Source organism: Alosa sapidissima, chromosome 2 (genome assembly GCF_018492685.1).
Source record: "Alosa sapidissima isolate fAloSap1 chromosome 2, fAloSap1.pri, whole genome shotgun sequence".
Taxonomy (NCBI): domain Eukaryota; kingdom Metazoa; phylum Chordata; class Actinopteri; order Clupeiformes; family Clupeidae; genus Alosa; species Alosa sapidissima.
In genome coordinates, this window is record NC_055958.1 from 6,044,393 (window position 1) to 6,051,511 (window position 7,119).

Below are 7,119 nucleotides of genomic sequence, written 5' to 3' on the forward strand. Positions count from 1 at the left end.
TACACCGGTCTGATACAGTTTTGCCTATACATGCGTGAGACTGAGACGCCTGTTTATTTTGTTTTAAGTGCGTGCAGGGTGTGAGAGGGGAATCGATGTGCTTTGATTACAGCTTGGTAGTTGTAGTCTGTGAAATTAAAAAGCACGTGTGTGTGAAGTATCCAAACAATGACACCTTCATTTCATTATGGCTGCTTTAGCAAAACACCTTAAGCTACTGTGTAGTGGGTCCCATTTAGAAGTGGCTACTTCATTCGCGCTTTCCTTGACTCATGGAGCTGCGTGAATGTTATTACAACTTTTCGCCACGATATGATAGTTTAAGTCCGCTTGATACTGTAAGGCGTAAGCCATTGGTTTCCAAAGGAGATTTTATTTGTGTCGCCAGCATAGCCTATTGACAATTTATGTTGTCAATAGGCCTACCTTATAATCCTACCTGTAGCTTAGGGAAGCTAACAGCTTTCTATTAGGATCTAGTTTGTTAGTCACCGTTTTGTCATAACTCCCTGATGCATTTTTGCATTTAGAATAGCCAGAGCATGTATATCTCAATCGGAAAATTAAACAATATCGGGTGCCTATGGACTAGGCTGGGTGAACCCAGCCTGATCTGCCCGCTATTTATTTTTTGATTTCTTAAAAGATTGAGCTTGGTCTGATGAAAGCCAGACTAGCCATGGACCTCAGTTAAACAATGCAAGGGAACATGAATCAGCCTATATTTGCACTAACAATAACGGACAAAAGCTCTTCAACTTTGGCCCGTTAAAATGTGTATGAACAGTCTAGCGACGCATTTCATCAAGGCCCATTTGGACATGTCAGTTATTTGCACCACTGGTTAGATGTAAAACAGCATTTCGTTTCAGACTAGGCTACTGTTACTTAATTTGTGCAGTAACAATAATGTTTCAGACTACTGTTACTTAATTTGTGCATTGACAATAAAGTATTACATGAACTAAAGATGACTAAAATCTTATGTAGAAGAAGAAACATTCACAAAAAATCCATCCATCCAAAAATGACCTTTGTTTTTGATAGCTGTTGAAAACGGCATGGAACTGACAGAGATGTTTTTGTTTAAAAATACATAAAAAATAAATAAATAAATAAATAACATTATGCTGATACCTTTTGCTTTTCCCAAATACAATGTAGCCTACAGGTGTAAGTGACCTTTCATCAATCCAGTTGCAATGGATGAACTGTGATGAACTGCCCTACTTGTGATTGTTTAGAGATTTTAAAGGTTTTATAACAATTCTACATCTTCTTTGGCTATTCTACAATCTATTCACCTTTTCAGCACCAGTAGGGTACTTTCTGTGCAGCCGCACACACACACTCAGGCATGCCAAACAAGCATACACAAAAGTTTCAAGAGTGGGGGATGGAGTAAAATATGGAGACAAATTGAACTGTGATTTATTTTCGCGGAATGGATGTACAGGACTGAGCGGCGGTCATATTTTGTACCGCTATGCGGTACATCTAGTTAGTTAATGGTTTGTTCATCATTAGTAATTTCTTGTTCATACATAATTTATCATTAGTAAAGCATTTGTTCACACAATTATAAATGGTTTGTTCATAGTAAATAAGCCTATCCAAAAAATATGTTTGTAAGTAGGTCTACATGATTTATACTTAATAAGTAATGAAACAACCACTTATAATGAAATAATTTTCTTATTATAAATCAGTTGCAAACTATTACAAAATGCTTTGTTCATCATTTGTAAAGCATTGTTCCTATGTTAATTCTCATGAATAAAGTATTTGTACACACAGTTATAAATGGATTGTTCATAGTAAATAAGCCTATATCTAAAATATGTTTATGAATTATCGTTTGTTGTATCGTATCGTATGTATTATCGTATGTTTATGAATAATACTTAATAAATTATGCAATATACACGTGCACTAATGATTAGTTAGGGTGAGGATACATATTTTATAAACCACTTCCTAATTCTATAATTCATGATTAACTCAGGGGTTACAAGTGGTTAGTTAATGATAGTTTGTGAGCTCATCTAAAGTGAGGACGTTTTATGCCTTGCAACACATTTACAAATGAGTAATAAAGTTTACACTTGCATTTATTCATTTAGCTGACACTTTCACCCAAAGCGACTTACACATTTCAATGAAATTAAAGGGCAAGGCCACATTGGTGGACGCCAGGGATTGAACCCCCAACTTTATGGGTTAATGCATGTTAACCCAGCTCCCTATCCACTACACTACCTCTGTCCAGTGGTATTACAACAGTCAATTCAAAAATATAATTTAGATATGCGTGTTTAAAGGCTAGAGTCTTTTCACAAAGTGAAACAAAGTTGTGAGTCTGGTATTACCAGGCCATTAAAAAAAATCCCTCATGACTTAAATGTAACTTTACTCCTTCTCATTTTGGGAATTTCTATCTTGCCCCACCCCCTCTCCACACACTGTTCACCTGCTACTGGCTGCTGCAGCCGACAGATTAGCTAGCTTCTTTGCATTATTATGAAGAATTGTCCCACCCCAAGGTACATTTGGTTCTGTACCCTTATACTCATGGACTGATGCCTGAATTGGCCCACCTGGGCTGGGATTGGTCGAAATGTAGATCCAAAGCAAAAATCCCAATCCAAATGTTCTTGTATCCAGATCTGTGTCTTCACACAACCCTGTCTCGCAGGTCTACGGACAATTCTCCTGACCTTGTGGCTTGGTTTTCACTCTGACATACACCATCAACTGTGAGACCTTATATAAAGAGATGTGTGCCTCTCCTGCTAGTGTCCAGTGAATTCATTTAGGCAGGTGGACTCCAATCAAGTTGTAGAAGCATCTCAAGGACCATTGATAGAAGTAGGAGGCACCAGAGCTCAATTGCAAGTGTCATAACAAAGGGTCTGAATACTTATGTAAATGGTATATTTCAGTCTTTTATTTTTTATAAATTTACGAAACACTCCAAACACCTGTTTTTTGTGGAGTGTTGGACTATTGTGTGTAGATTGATGAGAAAAAAAATAATTGAATCCATTTTAAGATCAGTTTGAAAAATAACAAAATGTGGAAAACTTGAAAGGGTCTGAAAACTTTCCAGTTGCACTGTATAGTACAGGCCAAAAGTTTGGACACACCTCATTTCAATGCGGTTTCTTTATTTTCATGACTATTTACATTGTAGATTCTCACTGAAGGCATCAAAACTATAAATGAATGCAAAGTTATTTGGCACAGATGAATATTTGTCAAGTTATGGCTTGCTGAATATGGTATTAAATTTAAAATAAATAGCAACTTTGAAGAAACTAGAATATAAGACATGTTTTCAGTTATTTCACACTTTTTTGTTAAGTACATAATTCCATATGTGTTCATTGATAGTTTTGATGAATCTACAATGTAAATAGTCATGAAAATAAAGGAAACGCATTGAATGAGAAAGTGTGTCCAAACTTTTGGCCTGTACTGTATATGACATAACATAAGAAATGGGAAGGGACTCTTTCTGGACACACTTTAATTTGGAATATGTTAATTTGTACAGACTTTGCAGACTACCAACTGCCATTAAACCTTTCAACATCAAAAGGTTGAAAATACAAAAGAACAGTTACATTTTCAACAGTCTAACTATCATGAAGAGTAACAAAACTGAAGCTTAACCCAGATGAACAACATTGGCAGTGTAAACAGGGGTTGATCCGTCCTCCACAGCATTATGTATCCTTTTTCTCTTGTCTAGACATGCTTTCTCCCATTGCCCTAGAGAGCCTGAAGGCTTTCAGGCCTGTTTTTTAATAACTGCTGAGCTTTGCGGAGATGAGAATTTTATGACTGTCTCAACAGGTGTTTTGTTAATTTTTTGTCATGACTGGTGAATGTATTAAAATAACGGTTTGTGGTTAAACCCATAGAATCAGCTCCACGGCTTGTCTCTCTCTACTGTATGCATATCAGCGCAGGACAGCCTGTTGTAAACAGTGGGTGTTTCGTTGTGAGTTGTGTTCTAGGAGCATTATCAGAAAATAGAGAGTGGGAGGGGACAGGTTAAGGAGACCTCTCATAATGATGTCAGGCAGCTCTGAAAAAACAGCTCTTTAGATGTCTCATGTGCAGCTCTGGTATACCCTGCTAGAAGTGTACAACAGTGTTCTACTTTCTGTTATGTTTTCACTGTAATAAGACATAAAACATTGAAAAAAACTGAATGATAGTTTCTGAACAGTAATAAAAGGCATAGTGATACTGTCTGTATTACAGTCTAACCAAAAATAAACAGCTACATATAAAAGTGATGCGCCTATTGGTGCAACTTTGAACATTCAAACAGTATGTTGCTTTGCCATATTTACATGGAGGTTATTTTGGTAGACTGGCAGTGGGAGCTTGAGATGTGATTTATACAAGAGGCCATTTCTGTCGCGCTAGCCGGGGTTTTGCAATGGTGTAGAGTCTCTGAGGGGGATGGCTCATGTGTCAACTAGGGACAGCTGCTGGTCACTAAATCCAGGCCTGGGAAGCCTATAACAGCCTCCCTGATCATTTCCTAAGGAAAGGCAGAGGGGCTTGGACTGATAGTGAAGAGCAATAAAGGCGGAGAGGGAAACAACCAAATGTGGTCAGGGTGTCGATTAACTGGAATATCAATTTGGCTTTTGGTAGCAACCAATGCAGTTTGTTTTGCAAATCAGTTCTTCAAGAGAAAGGGTCTTATAGTGTATAGTTAATATAGGCACGATATTTTTAACAATGAATAAGTTTAACAATGAATAGTCTATATGTTTCTATACTTTACATAAATGCACAGTTACTTTACAACTTCACAAACATTACAGGGTATTATTGTTACCTGTATATGTTGTCTTAATGCAAAAAAGTCATGACAGTGACACATACCCAACTGACAGGCAGCAGCAACTGCGCCTCCCTATAGATGTCATCATGTTTACTCATGAATATTCAGTAGGCGATTCAAGGGGCAGTAAGTCAAGCTGGGTCTGGCAGGATAGAAAGTCTGTTTTACCACCATATCAAAAAAAAAGAAAAATATTACTTCCAAGGTAGACTTGGCTGCACAAAAGCAAAAACATGGTATTGCCGCCCTAATTTTATCCTAACTTATATTATAGGCACCGATATGTGAGTTGAAGCTCACAAATGGCCTATCGTACCATAATGGATTCATACGATTTAGGATCTTATATGCTGTAAAATGTTTGGAGTGGCCTATGAGAAGATAATGAATCTGTGCTGAGTTAATGTTTTTTAATTTCAGTTTTTTTATTAACATTCTAACATATAATATATTAGGTGAGATGAAGGTCAATTAGACAGTGTTTCTCACCATACAGTAGGATTTTCCTCATTTTAGTGAGGAAAATGTGTCGTAAATGGAAAAACTGCATTTAGGGAATAAAAAAGCCTCTAAATAAAAGCAAACGCCTCTAAATAAAAGCAAACGCCTCTAAATGCCACCTACGTCAAAAATGAGATAAAGATGGTGAGTGAATGCTCTCCACACATAGTATACGTTAATCAAAAAATTTAACTTCAAAATCCACTAAATAACACTCTTCCTGTTCTGAAATATCGCTTTCTAGGCAAAAACCTATAGAAACCGGATTTTAAATGCTCATTTAAAAGAAAAGTTTAGAGGGTTTTGCATCTGAAGTATTCAAATGTATAGTGTATCTGGATTCTTGTCTTACTGTTTCAAAAATTCCATTGGAATATATATTCAATACCATTGTAGTAGCATGCCTCTTTTTTTGTTACAGAAAACAACAACTTTTACCAGAACATTTATCGGTCTGCAGTTGCATCAGCATTTAAAGAGGGGCACTGTTTTTACAGCAGTCCTTCACCACCATCTGCTGGAAATACAGAGTGATTGAAGAGTGGGCAAGGCAAGGTATGCTATGTACAGTAGTAATACAACATGAGTGGAAGTGGGGTTGGTAAAGATGATCATCATGGCTGTAGACACAAGGGTGGAAGTAATCAGCCATGGGGATATCCTTTACCAACCCTAACCATAAGTGTCATTGCTTTTAACTGCAGAAATGAAGAAATGTTAATGTCATTCAGTGGTCCTTGCCCTGCCTATACTTCAAAGACTGCTTATCACATTCAAGTAACACCCTTCTCAATATGTGGTATTTTCCTAAACACAGCCCTTCCACAGATGTGGCCAGTAAGAGATATATCACTTTACCTCTCCCAGTTGCCCTGTGTATCACAGACACCTTCATACATCTACATGAGGCTACATGACATGAGGCTTTTAATTTGGTACAGAATCTGATATGTATGAGTCGGTGTGTTTGTGTGTTGGGGGTGGGGTTCTGTTTTGGGGGAGGTGGTTGTAACTAACATGTCCATATTTAGACTCACTCATCACAAATCAGTTTATCAAATATAACATAAATTGGTATGATACTGAATGTTCAGTAGTATCATTGGGAGACTGGTAGCACAATACACACCCTTCATGACTGATATTTATAGTCAAACTTCATGCCTCATTCTAACTTGTACTATATCTTAACATCATTTAGATATCACATGCCTAACTTTAATGCATGGGGTGATTAAGCAATTATAATATATTTCATAAAAAAATACAGTACATAGGTGGATCTAAAAAAATGTGAACATCATGGAAAAGTTCCTTTTCCTCCTGTAATTTATTTAAAAAAGTACAACTTTCATATAATCTACATTATTATACATAAACTGAAATATGTCAACCTGAGAAGAGTAAAAACTCTGACAATGATTTCCTGAGCCTTTAATCTCTCCACAATATTCCACAATATTCATTTTTTTAGATGCATACATATGCATTTTGTACTATGTATTGTACAAACCCACACCCTATTCATTTAACCTCAGCTCACCTGGGAATGGTGTGAGGTACTAGTACTAGTGATGGACTGTTATTATTATTGTTGGATGTTCTGCCATATGCAGATCATAATGAAACAAATAAATTATGCCTGAAGAAATAACTTTAATAAAAGTACATTTCAAAAATAGTTATATACATCACACATCATCATTGCTTAAAATACAGATGGAAACATTCAGTGTTTTTAAACTCATTTG